The 19,441-nt window shown below is 47.3% G+C and overlaps 1 protein-coding gene across 1 annotated transcript in view; it reads left to right on the top strand.

Annotated features, from left to right (window-relative positions):
* cpxm2 (carboxypeptidase X (M14 family), member 2) overlaps window positions 1-19,441 on the top strand; it is a 128,749-nt gene that overhangs the window by 23,222 nt on the left and 86,086 nt on the right. The window lies entirely within an intron of this gene.

Genomic DNA, 19,441 nt, shown 5'->3' with positions numbered 1-19,441 from the left:
CCAAAATATTTCAAGAACATTTTGAAAATGTTATATTTAACTTTTACCTAATTTTACCATTCTCAGCATGCAAATGTGTATCTCCTAAAAGCAGATTGGAATTCATCCCCATTATGTTTCTCTACAATTTTAATGGCAATTCACATATGAAGGTGATGTAGACACATTTTAATTTCATTCATAGGACATTTGAACAGAATTTAATCATAGGAACAAAAACATATTTTTAACACTTCATATGTTGACAATCTGCGTAGTATTTCATTCATGGGACATTTGAACTGCATTTAAAGCTGCAATATGTCACTTTTTGGATGACCGGAACCAAATTCACATAGAAATGTAGTTATAGATCTGTCATTCTCATTGAAAGCCAGTCTAAAAAGCGGTAGATCTGTTCTACGCGCGATATGTCTACGCTTCCCGTCCTTACGTTTGTTTTTTTGCGTCTTTTAATTTCCGTTTTGTACACCAGCTTCAAAACAACTGAAAATAAAAATAATTTAGTTTATTGAAAGAATATTTCACAGCGGTTTAGATGTTTCTCGACACCACGTGTCAAACTCATTCCACGGGGGTCCGAAAATACTGGTAGCTCGATTTATTCACCATCACTTCACCCATCCTCTTGCTATGCTGCGTAGTTCTGGGCCTATATTTACAAGGTATCCAAGACACAAGTCTGGGGACCTTATCAAGCATCTCAAAGGAGGGATTATATTATTATATATTATATTATACTGGGTGCTTTTTTGTTGTTTGTTGTTATTTACACAATTACATTTTTTTTTAGTTTGTCTAAATTCTGCAATTCTGACTGGATTTATAAATCTGTACAAATAAATACATCCTCTCTTTGTCATAGATTACTAATCCTCAATTTGACCAGGGCCCATAGGGAACATGTAGGGTCCTTTAGACCAGGGCCCATAGGGAACATGTAGGGTACTTTAGACCAGGGCCCATAGGGAACATGTAGGGTCCTTTAGACCAGGGCCCATAGGGAACATGTAGGGTACATTAGACCAGGGCCCATAGGGAACATGTAGGGTACTTTAGACCAGGGCCCATAGGGAACATGTAGGGTACTTTAGACCAGGGAAAATGTAGGGTACTTTAGACCAGGGCCCATAGGGAACATGTAGGGTACTTTAGACCAGGGAATATGTAGGGTACTTTAGACCAGGGAACATGTAGGGTACTTTAGACCAGGGCCCATAGGGAACATGTAGGGTACTTTAGACCAGGGCCCATAGGGAACATGTAGGGTACTTTAGACCAGGGCCCATAGGGAACATGTAGGGTACTTTAGACCAGGGCCCATAGGGAACATGTAGGGTACTTTAGACCAGGGAACATGTAGGGTACTTTAGACCAGGGCCCATAGGGAACATGTAGGGTACTTTAGACCAGGGCTCATAGGGAACATGTAGGGTACTTTAGACCAGGGCCCATAGGGAACATGTAGGGTACTTTAGACCAGGGCTCATAGGGAACATGTAGGGTACTTTAGACCAGGGCTCATAGGGAACATGTAGGGTACTTTAGACCAGGGAACATGTAGGGTACTTTAGACCAGGGAACATGTAGGGTACTTTAGACCAGGGCTCATAGGGAACATGTAGGGTACTTTAGACCAGGGCCCATAGGGAACATATAGGGTACTTTAGACCAGGGAACATGTAGGGTACTTTAGACCAGGGAACATGTAGGGTACTTTAGACCAGGGCCCATAGGGAACATGTAGGGTACTTTAGACCAGGGCCCATAGGGAACATGTAGGGTACTTTAGACCAGGGCCCATAGGGAACATGTAGGGTACTTTAGACCAGGGCCCATAGGGAACATGTAGGGTACTTTAGACCAGGGCCCATAGGGAACATGTAGGGTGCTTTAGACCAGGGAACATGTAGGGTACTTTAGACCAGGGCTCATAGGGAACATGTAGGGTACTTTAGACCAGGGCCCATAGGGAACATGTAGGGTGCTTTAGACCAGGGAACATGTAGGGTACTTTAGACCAGGGCTCATAGGGAACATGTAGGGTACTTTAGACCAGGGCCCATAGGGAACATGTAGGGTGCTTTAGACCAGGGAACATGTAGGGTACTTTAGACCAGGGAACATGTAGGGTACTTTAGACCGGGGCCCATAGGGAACATGTAGGGTACTTTAGACCAGGGCCCATAGGGAACATGTAGGGTACTTTAGACCAGGGCCCATAGGAAACATGTAGGGTGCTTTAGACCAGGGAACATGTAGGGTACTTTAGACCAGGGCTCATAGGGAACATGTAGGGTACTTTAGACCAGGGCCCATAGGGAACATGTAGGGTGCTTTAGACCAGGGAACATGTAGGGTACTTTAGACCAGGGCTCATAGGGAACATGTAGGGTACTTTAGACCAGGGCCCATAGGGAACATGTAGGGTACTTTAGACCAGGGCCCATAGGGAACATGTAGGGTACTTTAGACCAGGGAACATGTAGGGTACTTTAGACCAGGGCCCATAGGGAACATGTAGGGTACTTTAGACCAGGGCCCATAGGGAACATGTAGGGTACTTTAGACCAGGGAACATGTAGGGTACTTTAGACCAGGGCCCATAGGGAACATGTAGGGTACTTTAGACCAGGGCTCATAGGGAACATGTAGGGTACTTTAGACCAGGGCCCATAGGGAACATGTAGGGTACTTTAGACCAGGGAACATGTAGGGTACTTTAGACCAGGGAACATGTAGGGTACTTTAGACCAGGGCTCATAGGGAACATGTAGGGTACTTTAGACCAGGGCCCATAGGGAACATGTAGGGTACTTTAGACCAGGGCCCATAGGGAACATGTAGGGTACTTTAGACCAGGGAACATGTAGGGTACTTTAGACCAGGGAACATGTAGGGTACTTTAGACCAGGGCCCATAGGGAACATGTAGGGTACTTTAGACCAGGGCCCATAGGGAACATGTAGGGTACTTTAGACCAGGGAACATGTAGGGTACTTTAGACCAAGGCCCATAGGGAACATGTAGGGTACTTTAGACCAGGGAACATGTAGGGTACTTTAGACCAGGGAACATGTAGGGTACTTTAGACCAGGGAACATGTAGGGTACTTTAGACCAGGGAACATGTAGGGTACTTTAGACCAGGGCCCATAGGGAACGTGTAGGGTACTTTAGACCAGGGCTCATAGGGAACATGTAGGGTACTTTAGACCAGGGCCCATAGGGAACATGTAGGGTACTTTAGACCAGGGCCCATAGGGAACATGTAGGGTACTTTAGACCAGGGAACATGTAGGGTACTTTAGACCAGGGCCCATAGGGAACATGTAGGGTACTTTAGACCAGGGAACATGTAGGGTACTTTAGACCAGGGAACATATAGGGTACTTTAGACCAGGGAACATATAGGGTACTTTAGACCAGGGCCCATAGGGAACATGTAGGGTACTTTAGACCAGGGCCCATAGGGAACATATAGGGTACTTTAGACCAGGGCCCATAGGGAACATGTAGGGTACTTTAGACCAGGGCCCATAGGGAACATGTAGGGTACTTTAGACCAGGGAACATGTAGGGTACTTTAGACCAGGGCCCATAGGGAACATGTAGGGTACTTTAGACCAGGGAACATGTAGGGTACTTTAGACCAGGGCCCATAGGGAACATGTAGGGTACTTTAGACCAGGGCCCATAGGGAACATGTAGGGTACTTTAGACCAAGGCCCATAGGGAACATGTAGGGTACTTTAGACCAGGGCCCATAGGGAACATGTAGGGTACTTTAGACCAGGGAACATGTAGGGTACTTTAGACCAGGGCCCATAGGGAACATGTAGGGTACTTTAGACCAGGGAACATGTAGGGTACTTTAGACCGGGGAACATGTAGAGTACTTTAGACCAGGGAACATGTAGGGTACTTTAGACCAGGGAACATGTAGGGTACTTTAGACCAGGGAACATGTAGGGTACTTTAGACCAGGGCCCATAGGGAACATGTAGGGTACTTTAGACCAGGGAACATGTAGGGTACTTTAGACCAGGGAACATGTAGGGTACTTTAGACCAGGGCCCATAGGGAACATGTAGGGTACTTTAGACCAGGGCCCATAGGGAACATGTAGGGTACTTTAGACCAGGGCCCATAGGGAACATGTAGGGTACTTTAGACCAGGGAACATGTAGGGTACTTTAGACCAGGGCCCATAGGGAACATGTAGGGTACTTTAGACCAGGGAACATGTAGGGTACTTTAGACCAGGGCCCATAGGGAACATGTAGGGTACTTTAGACCAGGGAACATGTAGGGTACTTTAGACCAGGGAACATATAGGGTACTTTAGACCAGGGAACATATAGGGTACTTTAGACCAGGGCCCATAGGGAACATGTAGGGTACTTTAGACCAGGGCCCATAGGGAACATATAGGGTACTTTAGACCAGGGCCCATAGGGAACATGTAGGGTACTTTAGACCAGGGCCCATAGGGAACATGTAGGGTACTTTAGACCAGGGAACATGTAGGGTACTTTAGACCAGGGAACATATAGGGTACTTTAGACCAGGGAACATATAGGGTACTTTAGACCAGGGCCCATAGGGAACATGTAGGGTACTTTAGACCAGGGCCCATAGGGAACATATAGGGTACTTTAGACCAGGGCCCATAGGGAACATGTAGGGTACTTTAGACCAGGGCCCATAGGGAACATGTAGGGTACTTTAGACCAGGGAACATGTAGGGTACTTTAGACCAGGGCCCATAGGGAACATGTAGGGTACTTTAGACCAGGGAACATGTAGGGTACTTTAGACCAGGGCCCATAGGGAACATGTAGGGTACTTTAGACCAGGGCCCATAGGGAACATGTAGGGTACTTTAGACCAAGGCCCATAGGGAACATGTAGGGTACTTTAGACCAGGGCCCATAGGGAACATGTAGGGTACTTTAGACCAGGGAACATGTAGGGTACTTTAGACCAGGGCCCATAGGGAACATGTAGGGTACTTTAGACCAGGGAACATGTAGGGTACTTTAGACCGGGGAACATGTAGAGTACTTTAGACCAGGGAACATGTAGGGTACTTTAGACCAGGGAACATGTAGGGTACTTTAGACCAGGGAACATGTAGGGTACTTTAGACCAGGGCCCATAGGGAACATGTAGGGTACTTTAGACCAGGGAACATGTAGGGTACTTTAGACCAGGGAACATGTAGGGTACTTTAGACCAGGGCCCATAGGGAACATGTAGGGTACTTTAGACCAGGGCCCATAGGGAACATGTAGGGTACTTTAGACCAGGGCCCATAGGGAACATGTAGGGTACTTTAGACCAGGGAACATGTAGGGTACTTTAGACCAGGGCCCATAGGGAACATGTAGGGTACTTTAGACCAGGGAACATGTAGGGTACTTTAGACCAGGGCCCATAGGGAACATGTAGGGTACTTTAGACCAGGGAACATGTAGGGTACTTTAGACCAGGGAACATATAGGGTACTTTAGACCAGGGAACATATAGGGTACTTTAGACCAGGGCCCATAGGGAACATGTAGGGTACTTTAGACCAGGGCCCATAGGGAACATATAGGGTACTTTAGACCAGGGCCCATAGGGAACATGTAGGGTACTTTAGACCAGGGCCCATAGGGAACATGTAGGGTACTTTAGACCAGGGAACATGTAGGGTACTTTAGACCAGGGCCCATAGGGAACATGTAGGGTACTTTAGACCAGGGAACATGTAGGGTACTTTAGACCAGGGCCCATAGGGAACATGTAGGGTACTTTAGACCAGGGCCCATAGGGAACATGTAGGGTACTTTAGACCAAGGCCCATAGGGAACATGTAGGGTACTTTAGACCAGGGCCCATAGGGAACATGTAGGGTACTTTAGACCAGGGAACATGTAGGGTACTTTAGACCAGGGCCCATAGGGAACATGTAGGGTACTTTAGACCAGGGAACATGTAGGGTACTTTAGACCGGGGAACATGTAGAGTACTTTAGACCAGGGAACATGTAGGGTACTTTAGACCAGGGAACATGTAGGGTACTTTAGACCAGGGAACATGTAAGGTACTTTAGACCAGGGCCCATAGGGAACATGTAGGGTACTTTAGACCAGGGCCCATAGGGAACATGTAGGGTACTTTAGACCAGGGCTCATAGGGAACATGTAGGGTACTTTAGACCAGGGAACATATAGGGTACTTTAGACCAGGGAACATGTAGGGTACTTTAGACCGGGGCCCATAGGGAACATGTAGGGTACTTTAGACCAGGGAACATGTAGGGTACTTTAGACCAGGGCCCATAGGGAACATGTAGGGTACTTTAGACCAGGGCCCATAGGGAACATGTAGGGTACTTTAGACCAAGGCCCATAGGGAACATGTAGGGTACTTTAGACCAGGGCCCATAGGGAACATGTAGGGTACTTTAGACCAGGGAACATGTAGGGTACTTTAGACCAGGGAACATATAGGGTACTTTAGACCAGGGCCCATAGGGAACATGTAGGGTACTTTAGACCAGGGCCCATAGGGAACATATAGGGTACTTTAGACCAGGGCCCATAGGGAACATGTAGGGTACTTTAGACCAGGGCCCATAGGGAACATGTAGGGTACTTTAGACCAGGGAACATGTAGGGTACTTTAGACCAGGGCCCATAGGGAACATGTAGGGTACTTTAGACCAGGGAACATGTAGGGTACTTTAGACCAGGGCCCATAGGGAACATGTAGGGTACTTTAGACCAGGGCCCATAGGGAACATGTAGGGTACTTTAGACCAAGGCCCATAGGGAACATGTAGGGTACTTTAGACCAGGGCCCATAGGGAACATGTAGGGTACTTTAGACCAGGGAACATGTAGGGTACTTTAGACCAGGGCCCATAGGGAACATGTAGGGTACTTTAGACCAGGGAACATGTAGGGTACTTTAGACCGGGGAACATGTAGAGTACTTTAGACCAGGGAACATGTAGGGTACTTTAGACCAGGGAACATGTAGGGTACTTTAGACCAGGGAACATGTAGGGTACTTTAGACCAGGGCCCATAGGGAACATGTAGGGTACTTTAGACCAGGGCCCATAGGGAACATGTAGGGTACTTTAGACCAGGGCTCATAGGGAACATGTAGGGTACTTTAGACCAGGGAACATATAGGGTACTTTAGACCAGGGAACATGTAGGGTACTTTAGACCGGGGCCCATAGGGAACATGTAGGGTACTTTAGACCAGGGAACATGTAGGGTACTTTAGACCAGGGCCCATAGGGAACATGTAGGGTACTTTAGACCAGGGCCCATAGGGAACATGTAGGGTACTTTAGACCAGGGCCCATAGGGAACATGTAGGGTACTTTAGACCAGGGCCCATAGGGAACATGTAGGGAACTTTAGACCAGGGAACATGTAGGGTACTTTAGACCAGGGCCCATAGGGAACATGTAGGGTACTTTAGACCAGGGAACATGTAGGGTACTTTAGACCGGGGAACATGTAGAGTACTTTAGACCAGGGAACATGTAGGGTACTTTAGACCAGGGAACATGTAGGGTACTTTAGACCAGGGAACATGTAGGGTACTTTAGACCAGGGCCCATAGGGAACATGTAGGGTACTTTAGACCAGGGCCCATAGGGAACATGTAGGGTACTTTAGACCAGGGCTCATAGGGAACATGTAGGGTACTTTAGACCAGGGAACATATAGGGTACTTTAGACCAGGGAACATGTAGGGTACTTTAGACCGGGGCCCATAGGGAACATGTAGGGTACTTTAGACCAGGGCTCATAGGGAACATGTAGGGTACTTTAGACCAGGGAACATGTAGGGTACTTTAGACCAGGGCCCATAGGGAACATGTAGGGTACTTTAGACCAGGGCCCATAGGGAACATGTAGGGTACTTTAGACCAGGGCTCATAGGGAACATGTAGGGTACTTTAGACCAGGGCCCATAGGGAACATGTAGGGTACTTTAGACCAGGGCCCATAGGGAACATGTAGGGTACTTTAGACCAGGGCCCATAGGGAACATGTAGGGTACTTTAGACCAGGGAACATGTAGGGTACTTTAGACCAGGGCCCATAGGGAACATGTAGGGTACTTTAGACCATGGCCCATAGGGAACATGTAGGGTACTTTAGACCAGGGCCCATAGGGAACATGTATGGTACTTTAGACCAGGGCCCATAGGGAACATGTAGGGTACTTTAGACCAGGGCCCATAGGGAACATGTAGGGTACTTTAGACCAGGGAACATGTAGGGTACTTTAGACCAGGGAACATGTAGGGTACTTTAGACCAGGGCCCATAGGGAACATGTAGGGTACTTTAGACCAGGGCTCATAGGGAACATGTAGGGTACTTTAGACCAGGGCCCATAGGGAACATGTAGGGTACCTTAGACCAGGGAACATGTAGGGTACTTTAGACCAGGGCCCATAGGGAACATGTAGGGTACTTTAGACCAGGGCCCATAGGGAACATGTAGGGTACTTTAGACCAGGGCCCATAGGGAACATGTAGGGTACTTTAGACCAGGGCCCATAGGGAACATGTAGGGTACTTTAGACCAGGGAACATGTAGGGTACTTTAGACCAGGGCCCATAGGGAACATGTAGGGTACTTTAGACCAGGGAACATGTAGGGTACTTTAGACCAGGGAACATATAGGGTACTTTAGACCAGGGAACATATAGGGTACTTTAGACCAGGGCCCATAGGGAACATGTAGGGTACTTTAGACCAGGGCCCATAGGGAACATATAGGGTACTTTAGACCAGGGCCCATAGGGAACATGTAGGGTACTTTAGACCAGGGCCCATAGGGAACATGTAGGGTACTTTAGACCAGGGAACATGTAGGGTACTTTAGACCAGGGCCCATAGGGAACATGTAGGGTACTTTAGACCAGGGAACATGTAGGGTACTTTAGACCAGGGCCCATAGGGAACATGTAGGGTACTTTAGACCAGGGCCCATAGGGAACATGTAGGGTACTTTAGACCAAGGCCCATAGGGAACATGTAGGGTACTTTAGACCAGGGCCCATAGGGAACATGTAGGGTACTTTAGACCAGGGAACATGTAGGGTACTTTAGACCAGGGCCCATAGGGAACATGTAGGGTACTTTAGACCAGGGAACATGTAGGGTACTTTAGACCGGGGAACATGTAGAGTACTTTAGACCAGGGAACATGTAGGGTACTTTAGACCAGGGAACATGTAGGGTACTTTAGACCAGGGAACATGTAGGGTACTTTAGACCAGGGCCCATAGGGAACATGTAGGGTACTTTAGACCAGGGAACATGTAGGGTACTTTAGACCAGGGAACATGTAGGGTACTTTAGACCAGGGCCCATAGGGAACATGTAGGGTACTTTAGACCAGGGCCCATAGGGAACATGTAGGGTACTTTAGACCAGGGCCCATAGGGAACATGTAGGGTACTTTAGACCAGGGAACATGTAGGGTACTTTAGACCAGGGCCCATAGGGAACATGTAGGGTACTTTAGACCAGGGAACATGTAGGGTACTTTAGACCAGGGCCCATAGGGAACATGTAGGGTACTTTAGACCAGGGAACATGTAGGGTACTTTAGACCAGGGAACATATAGGGTACTTTAGACCAGGGAACATATAGGGTACTTTAGACCAGGGCCCATAGGGAACATGTAGGGTACTTTAGACCAGGGCCCATAGGGAACATATAGGGTACTTTAGACCAGGGCCCATAGGGAACATGTAGGGTACTTTAGACCAGGGCCCATAGGGAACATGTAGGGTACTTTAGACCAGGGAACATGTAGGGTACTTTAGACCAGGGAACATATAGGGTACTTTAGACCAGGGAACATATAGGGTACTTTAGACCAGGGCCCATAGGGAACATGTAGGGTACTTTAGACCAGGGCCCATAGGGAACATATAGGGTACTTTAGACCAGGGCCCATAGGGAACATGTAGGGTACTTTAGACCAGGGCCCATAGGGAACATGTAGGGTACTTTAGACCAGGGAACATGTAGGGTACTTTAGACCAGGGCCCATAGGGAACATGTAGGGTACTTTAGACCAGGGAACATGTAGGGTACTTTAGACCAGGGCCCATAGGGAACATGTAGGGTACTTTAGACCAGGGCCCATAGGGAACATGTAGGGTACTTTAGACCAAGGCCCATAGGGAACATGTAGGGTACTTTAGACCAGGGCCCATAGGGAACATGTAGGGTACTTTAGACCAGGGAACATGTAGGGTACTTTAGACCAGGGCCCATAGGGAACATGTAGGGTACTTTAGACCAGGGAACATGTAGGGTACTTTAGACCGGGGAACATGTAGAGTACTTTAGACCAGGGAACATGTAGGGTACTTTAGACCAGGGAACATGTAGGGTACTTTAGACCAGGGAACATGTAGGGTACTTTAGACCAGGGCCCATAGGGAACATGTAGGGTACTTTAGACCAGGGAACATGTAGGGTACTTTAGACCAGGGAACATGTAGGGTACTTTAGACCAGGGCCCATAGGGAACATGTAGGGTACTTTAGACCAGGGCCCATAGGGAACATGTAGGGTACTTTAGACCAGGGCCCATAGGGAACATGTAGGGTACTTTAGACCAGGGAACATGTAGGGTACTTTAGACCAGGGCCCATAGGGAACATGTAGGGTACTTTAGACCAGGGAACATGTAGGGTACTTTAGACCAGGGCCCATAGGGAACATGTAGGGTACTTTAGACCAGGGAACATGTAGGGTACTTTAGACCAGGGAACATATAGGGTACTTTAGACCAGGGAACATATAGGGTACTTTAGACCAGGGCCCATAGGGAACATGTAGGGTACTTTAGACCAGGGCCCATAGGGAACATATAGGGTACTTTAGACCAGGGCCCATAGGGAACATGTAGGGTACTTTAGACCAGGGCCCATAGGGAACATGTAGGGTACTTTAGACCAGGGAACATGTAGGGTACTTTAGACCAGGGCCCATAGGGAACATGTAGGGTACTTTAGACCAGGGAACATGTAGGGTACTTTAGACCAGGGCCCATAGGGAACATGTAGGGTACTTTAGACCAGGGCCCATAGGGAACATGTAGGGTACTTTAGACCAAGGCCCATAGGGAACATGTAGGGTACTTTAGACCAGGGCCCATAGGGAACATGTAGGGTACTTTAGACCAGGGAACATGTAGGGTACTTTAGACCAGGGCCCATAGGGAACATGTAGGGTACTTTAGACCAGGGAACATGTAGGGTACTTTAGACCGGGGAACATGTAGAGTACTTTAGACCAGGGAACATGTAGGGTACTTTAGACCAGGGAACATGTAGGGTACTTTAGACCAGGGAACATGTAAGGTACTTTAGACCAGGGCCCATAGGGAACATGTAGGGTACTTTAGACCAGGGCCCATAGGGAACATGTAGGGTACTTTAGACCAGGGCTCATAGGGAACATGTAGGGTACTTTAGACCAGGGAACATATAGGGTACTTTAGACCAGGGAACATGTAGGGTACTTTAGACCGGGGCCCATAGGGAACATGTAGGGTACTTTAGACCAGGGAACATGTAGGGTACTTTAGACCAGGGCCCATAGGGAACATGTAGGGTACTTTAGACCAGGGCCCATAGGGAACATGTAGGGTACTTTAGACCAAGGCCCATAGGGAACATGTAGGGTACTTTAGACCAGGGCCCATAGGGAACATGTAGGGTACTTTAGACCAGGGAACATGTAGGGTACTTTAGACCAGGGAACATATAGGGTACTTTAGACCAGGGCCCATAGGGAACATGTAGGGTACTTTAGACCAGGGCCCATAGGGAACATATAGGGTACTTTAGACCAGGGCCCATAGGGAACATGTAGGGTACTTTAGACCAGGGCCCATAGGGAACATGTAGGGTACTTTAGACCAGGGAACATGTAGGGTACTTTAGACCAGGGCCCATAGGGAACATGTAGGGTACTTTAGACCAGGGAACATGTAGGGTACTTTAGACCAGGGCCCATAGGGAACATGTAGGGTACTTTAGACCAGGGCCCATAGGGAACATGTAGGGTACTTTAGACCAAGGCCCATAGGGAACATGTAGGGTACTTTAGACCAGGGCCCATAGGGAACATGTAGGGTACTTTAGACCAGGGAACATGTAGGGTACTTTAGACCAGGGCCCATAGGGAACATGTAGGGTACTTTAGACCAGGGAACATGTAGGGTACTTTAGACCGGGGAACATGTAGAGTACTTTAGACCAGGGAACATGTAGGGTACTTTAGACCAGGGAACATGTAGGGTACTTTAGACCAGGGAACATGTAGGGTACTTTAGACCAGGGCCCATAGGGAACATGTAGGGTACTTTAGACCAGGGCCCATAGGGAACATGTAGGGTACTTTAGACCAGGGCTCATAGGGAACATGTAGGGTACTTTAGACCAGGGAACATATAGGGTACTTTAGACCAGGGAACATGTAGGGTACTTTAGACCGGGGCCCATAGGGAACATGTAGGGTACTTTAGACCAGGGAACATGTAGGGTACTTTAGACCAGGGCCCATAGGGAACATGTAGGGTACTTTAGACCAGGGCCCATAGGGAACATGTAGGGTACTTTAGACCAGGGCCCATAGGGAACATGTAGGGTACTTTAGACCAGGGCCCATAGGGAACATGTAGGGAACTTTAGACCAGGGAACATGTAGGGTACTTTAGACCAGGGCCCATAGGGAACATGTAGGGTACTTTAGACCAGGGAACATGTAGGGTACTTTAGACCGGGGAACATGTAGAGTACTTTAGACCAGGGAACATGTAGGGTACTTTAGACCAGGGAACATGTAGGGTACTTTAGACCAGGGAACATGTAGGGTACTTTAGACCAGGGCCCATAGGGAACATGTAGGGTACTTTAGACCAGGGCCCATAGGGAACATGTAGGGTACTTTAGACCAGGGCTCATAGGGAACATGTAGGGTACTTTAGACCAGGGAACATATAGGGTACTTTAGACCAGGGAACATGTAGGGTACTTTAGACCGGGGCCCATAGGGAACATGTAGGGTACTTTAGACCAGGGCTCATAGGGAACATGTAGGGTACTTTAGACCAGGGAACATGTAGGGTACTTTAGACCAGGGCCCATAGGGAACATGTAGGGTACTTTAGACCAGGGCCCATAGGGAACATGTAGGGTACTTTAGACCAGGGCTCATAGGGAACATGTAGGGTACTTTAGACCAGGGCCCATAGGGAACATGTAGGGTACTTTAGACCAGGGCCCATAGGGAACATGTAGGGTACTTTAGACCAGGGCCCATAGGGAACATGTAGGGTACTTTAGACCAGGGAACATGTAGGGTACTTTAGACCAGGGCCCATAGGGAACATGTAGGGTACTTTAGACCATGGCCCATAGGGAACATGTAGGGTACTTTAGACCAGGGCCCATAGGGAACATGTATGGTACTTTAGACCAGGGCCCATAGGGAACATGTAGGGTACTTTAGACCAGGGCCCATAGGGAACATGTAGGGTACTTTAGACCAGGGAACATGTAGGGTACTTTAGACCAGGGAACATGTAGGGTACTTTAGACCAGGGCCCATAGGGAACATGTAGGGTACTTTAGACCAGGGCTCATAGGGAACATGTAGGGTACTTTAGACCAGGGCCCATAGGGAACATGTAGGGTACCTTAGACCAGGGAACATGTAGGGTACTTTAGACCAGGGCCCATAGGGAACATGTAGGGTACTTTAGACCAGGGCCCATAGGGAACATGTAGGGTACTTTAGACCAGGGAACATGTAGGGTACTTTAGACCAGGGCCCATAGGGAACATGTAGGGTACTTTAGACCAGGGCCCCAAGGGAACATGTAGGGTACTTTAGACTAGGGAACATGTAGGGTACTTTAGACCAGGGCCCATAGGGAACATGTAGGGTACTTTAGACCAGGGCCCATAGGGAACATGTAGGGTACTTTAGACCAGGGAACATGTAGGGTACTTTAGACCAGGGAACATGTAGGGTACTTTAGACCAGGGCCCATAGGGAACATGTAGGGTACTTTAGACCAGGGCCCATAGGGAACATGTAGGGTACTTTAGACCAGGGCCCATAGGGAACATGTAGGGTACTTTAGACCAGGGCTCATAGGGAACATGTAGGGTACTTTAGAACTGGGAACATGTAGGGTACTTTAGACCAGGGCCCATAGGGAACATGTAGGGTACTTTAGACCAGGGCCCATAGGGAACATGTAGGGTACTTTAGACCAGGGCCCATAGGGAACATGTAGGGTACTTTAGACCAGGGCTCATAGGGAACATGTAGGGTACTTTAGACCAGGGCTCATAGGGAACATGTAGGGTACTTTAGACCAGGGCTCATAGGGAACATGTAGGGTACTTTAGACCAGGGCCCATAGGGAACATGTAGGGTACTTTAGACCAGGGCCCATAGGGAACATGTAGGGTACTTTAGACCAGGGAACATGTAGGGTACTTTAGACCAGGGAACATGTAGGGTACTTTAGACCAGGGCCCATAGGGAACATGTAGGGTACTTTAGACCAGGGAACATGTAGGGTACTTTAGACCAGGGCCCATAGGGAACATGTAGGGTACTTTAGACCAGGGAACATGTAGGGTACTTTAGACCAGGGAACATGTAGGGTACTTTAGACCAGGGCCCATAGGGAACATGTAGGGTACTTTAGACCAGGGAACATGTAGGGTACTTTAGACCAGGGCTCAGAGGGAACATGTAGGGTACTTTAGACCAGGGAACATGTAGGGTACTTTAGACCAGGGCCCATAGGGAACATGTAGGGTACTTTAGACCAGGGCCCATAGGGAACATGTAGGGTACTTTAGACCAGGGCCCATAGGGAACATGTAGGGTACTTTAGACCAGGGCCCATAGGGAACATGTAGGGTACTTTAGACCAGGGCTCATAGGGAACATGTAGGGTCCTTTAGACCAGGGCCCATAGGGAACATGTAGGGTACTTTAGACCAGGGAACATGTAGGGTACTTTAGACCAGGGCCCATAGGGAATATGTAGGGTACTTTAGACCAGGGCCCATAGGGAATATGTAGGGTACTTTAGACCAGGGCCCATAGGGAACATGTAGGGTACTTTAGACCTGGGCCCATAGGGAACATGTAGGGTACTTTAGACCAGGGCCCATAGGGAACATGTAGGGTACTTTAGACCAGGGCCCATAGGGAACATGTATGGTACTTTAGACCAGGGCCCATAGGGAACATGTAGGGTACTTTAGACCAGGGCCCATAGGGAACATGTAGGGTACTTTAGACCAGGGCTCAGAGGGAACATATAGGGTACTTTAGACCAGGGCCCATAGGGAACATGTAGGGTACTTTAGACCAGGGCTCATAGGGAACATATAGGGTACTTTAGACCAGGGCCCATAGGGAACATGTAGGGAACTTTAGACCAGGGCCCATAGGGAACATGTAGGGTACTTTAGACCAGGGCCCATAGGGAACGTGTAGGGTACTTTAGACCAGGGCCCATAGGGAACATATAGGGTACTTTAGACCAGGGCCCATAGGGAACATGTATGGTACTTTAGACCAGGGCCCATAGGGAACATGTAGGGTACTTTAGACCAGGGCCCATAGGGAACATGTAGGGTACTTTAGACCAGGGCCCATAGGGAACATGTAGGGTACTTTAGACCAGGGCTCATAGGAAACATGTAGGGTACTTTAGACCAGGGCCCATAGGGAACATGTAGGGTACTTTAGACCAGGGCCCATAGGGAACATGTAGGGTACTTTAGGACTTTTGCACTACTCTGTGTCCCAAATAGCACTATTCTCCCTATATAGTGCACTACTTTGTACCAGAGCCAACCAAAGCCCTATAGGCCCTGGTTAAAAGTAGTAAACTACTCTAGATACACGTGTAGTATCTTAATTTGAGCCAGTTTGCTACCGCAGGAAAATAATCCTTCAGCAACAGGAAATGTGAATGATGTGGATTATAAATAAGGTCAAATTCAAGTCTGAAATTTCAAAGTGGAAATTACAAACTCAGAAGCCTTTTTTCTCCTGCAACAGGGTGATCAAATTAAGACGGTACATCTGTAGGGAACAAGGTGCCATTTTGGACTCAGCCATACAACACAGTACCTAGACCCAGCGGTGTTTGTTCAGCGCCGCATCAGAACTCATTAGGGTCAACCTGAGCTCTCACAGCAGGCGTAACGTCCACTAAAAACAAGCAGAGAGAGAGAGAGAGAGAGATAGAGAGAGACAGAGACAGAGAGAGAGAGAGAGAGAGAGAGAGAGAGAGAGAGAGAGAGAGAGAGAGACTGGTAGAGAGAGGGAGACCGATAGAGATAGAGACAGGTAGACAGAAGGAGACAGGCAGAGAGAAGGAGACAGGCAGAGAGAGAGAGACAGACAGAGAGAGAGAGAGACCGGTAGAGAGAGAGATAGAGAGATAGGTAGAGAGGGAGAGGCAGGTAAAGAGAGAGATACAGGTAGAGAGAGAGAGACAGGTCGAGAGAAAGAGACAGGTAGAGAGAAAGAGACAGGTAGAGAGAGAGAGACAGGTAGAGAGAGAGAGGTAGAGAGAGAGAGGTAGAGAGATAGAGCGACATGTAGAGAGAGAGAGAGACAGGTAGAGTGAGAGGTAGAGAGAGAGAGAGACAGGTAGAGAGACAGGTAGAGAGAAGGAGACAGGTAGAGAGAGAGAGACAGGTAGAGAGAAAGAAACAGGTAGAGAGAGAGAGACAGGTAGAGAGAGAGAGACATGTAGAGAGGAGACAGGTAGAGAGAGAGAGACAGGTAGAGAGAAAGAGACAGGTAGAGAGAGAGAGACAGGTAGAGAGAGAGAGACATGTAGAGAGAAAGAGACAGGTAGAGAGAAAGAGACAGGTAGAGAGAGAGAGAGACATGTCGAGAGGAGTGAGCAATATAGAGAGAGGTTATATATCTCAATGTCCTGTTATTGATAAAATATGTAGACTTTCCAATTCCATTAACAAACAGCATTCCATACAGATACACATACCATTCCATACAGATACACATACCATTCCATTCCATTCAGATACACATACCATTCCATACAGATACACATACCATTCCATACAGATACACATACCATTCCATACAGATACACATTCCATTCCATACAGATACAGATACACATACCATTCCATACAGATACACATACCATTCCATTCCATTCAGATACACATACCATTCCATACAGATACACATACCATTCCATACAGATACACATACCATTCCATACAGATACAGATACACATACCATTCCATACAGATACACATACCATTCCATTCCATTCAGATACACATACCATTCCATACAGATACACATACCATTCCATACAGATACACATACCATTCCATTCAGATACACATACCATTCCATTCAGATACACATACCATTCCATACAGATACACATACCATTCCATTCAGATACACATACCATTCCATACAGATACACATACCATTCCATTCAGATACACATACCATTCCATACAGATACACATACCATTCCATACAGATACACATACCATTCCATTCAGATACACATACCATTCTATACAGATACACATATCATTCCATACAGATACACATACCATTCCATACAGATACACATACCATTCCATACAGATACACATACCATTCCATACAGATACACATACCATTCCATACAGATACACATACCATTCCATACAGATACACATACCATTCCATACAGATACACATACCATTCCATACCATACAGATACACATAAATGTTTCTGAGGAAGTGAAGAATTCAATAGTCAATTCTCATCTGCTTCTAATTCATCTTGTCATCCTGTTCATATGTGACAGCCAACTCTGTCTCCACTGACGTAGCTAACAGAATACATTTGGCCACGAGACAGCCGAGTATTGGAAACCATGTGCAGGCCGTGCTGCACGTACAAACAGACGTACGCCCGGGCGGAAAAATAGCTGCTTTGAAATGTCCCAGAGCTGTGGTTTAGTTTGGAGCGGGTCTCTCTCCTCCTAACATCACGATCATGGGCCCATATCCACAAATCATCTCAGAGTAGGAGTGGTGATCTTGGATCAGGTCTCCCCCCCCCCTGTCCATATAATGTTATCCATTGTTATATAAAAACCTTAACTGGTCTTAGATCAGTACTCCTCCTCTGAGACGCTGTGTGAATAACAAGAGGCTGTTGGACCGTCTGGTGGTCTACTTCTCAAATGGACCCCTTTCGCTATTGTAGTGCACTACTTGGCCCTATGGACCCTGGTTAAAAGTAGTGCACTTCATAGGGATTTAGAGGGCCATTTGGGAAGCAGAACTTGGTTTCACAAGAGATCACTTATTTGAACTTTGGGTCTCTCACTGGGTGACGTCACCTCGCCCAGGACTCTTTAGAAGATGTTTCGGACAATCAAAGATCACACCCGATGATCCTTAAGCATCTATATCTCTATAAACACCCGATGGTCCCTAAGCATCTATATCTCTATAAACACCGATGGTTCCTAAGCATCTATATCTCTATAAACAGCCGATGGTTCCTAAGCATCTATATCTCTATAAACACAGATGGTCCCTAAGCATCTATATCTCTATAAACACCGATGGTCCCTAAGCATCTATATCTCTATAAACACCGATGGTCCCTAAGCATCTATATCTCTATAAACACAGATGGTCCCTAAGCATCTATATCTCTATAAACAGCCGATGGTTCCTAAGCATCTATATCTCTATAAACACCGATGGTCCCTAAGCATCTATATCTCTATAAACACAGATGGTCCCTGAGCATCTATATCTCTATAAACACTGATGGTCCCTAAGCATCTATATCTCTATAAACACCCGATGGTCCCTAAGCATCTATATCTTTGTTAACGCCGATGGTTCCTAAGCATCTATATCTCTATAAACACAGATGGTCCCTAAGCATCTATATCTTTGTTAACACCGATGATCCCTAAGCATCTATATCTCTGTTAACACCGATGGTTCCTAAGCATCTATATCTCTATAAACACAGATGGTCCCTAAGCATCTATATCTCTATAAGCATCTATACCTCTATATTTCTTGGTAGGGCAGTGTCTTGGTAGAGCAGTGTATTGGTAGGGCAGTAACTTGGTAGGGCGGTGTCTTGGTAGAGCAGTGTCTTGGTAGGGCAGTGTCTTGGTAGGGCAGTGTCTTGGTAGGGCAGTGTCTTGGTAGGGCAGTGTCTTGGTAGGGCAGTGTCTTGGTAGAACAGTGTCTTGGTAGGGCAGTGTCTTGGTAGAGCAGTGTCTTGGTAGAGCAGTTTCTTTGTAGAACTGTGTCTTGGTAGGGCAGT

This window comes from Salvelinus fontinalis, chromosome 37 (genome assembly GCF_029448725.1).
Source record: "Salvelinus fontinalis isolate EN_2023a chromosome 37, ASM2944872v1, whole genome shotgun sequence".
NCBI lineage: Eukaryota > Metazoa > Chordata > Actinopteri > Salmoniformes > Salmonidae > Salvelinus > Salvelinus fontinalis.
Note: the sequence above shows the minus strand (reverse complement) of the source record. Positions and strands in the feature narration are given on the sequence as shown.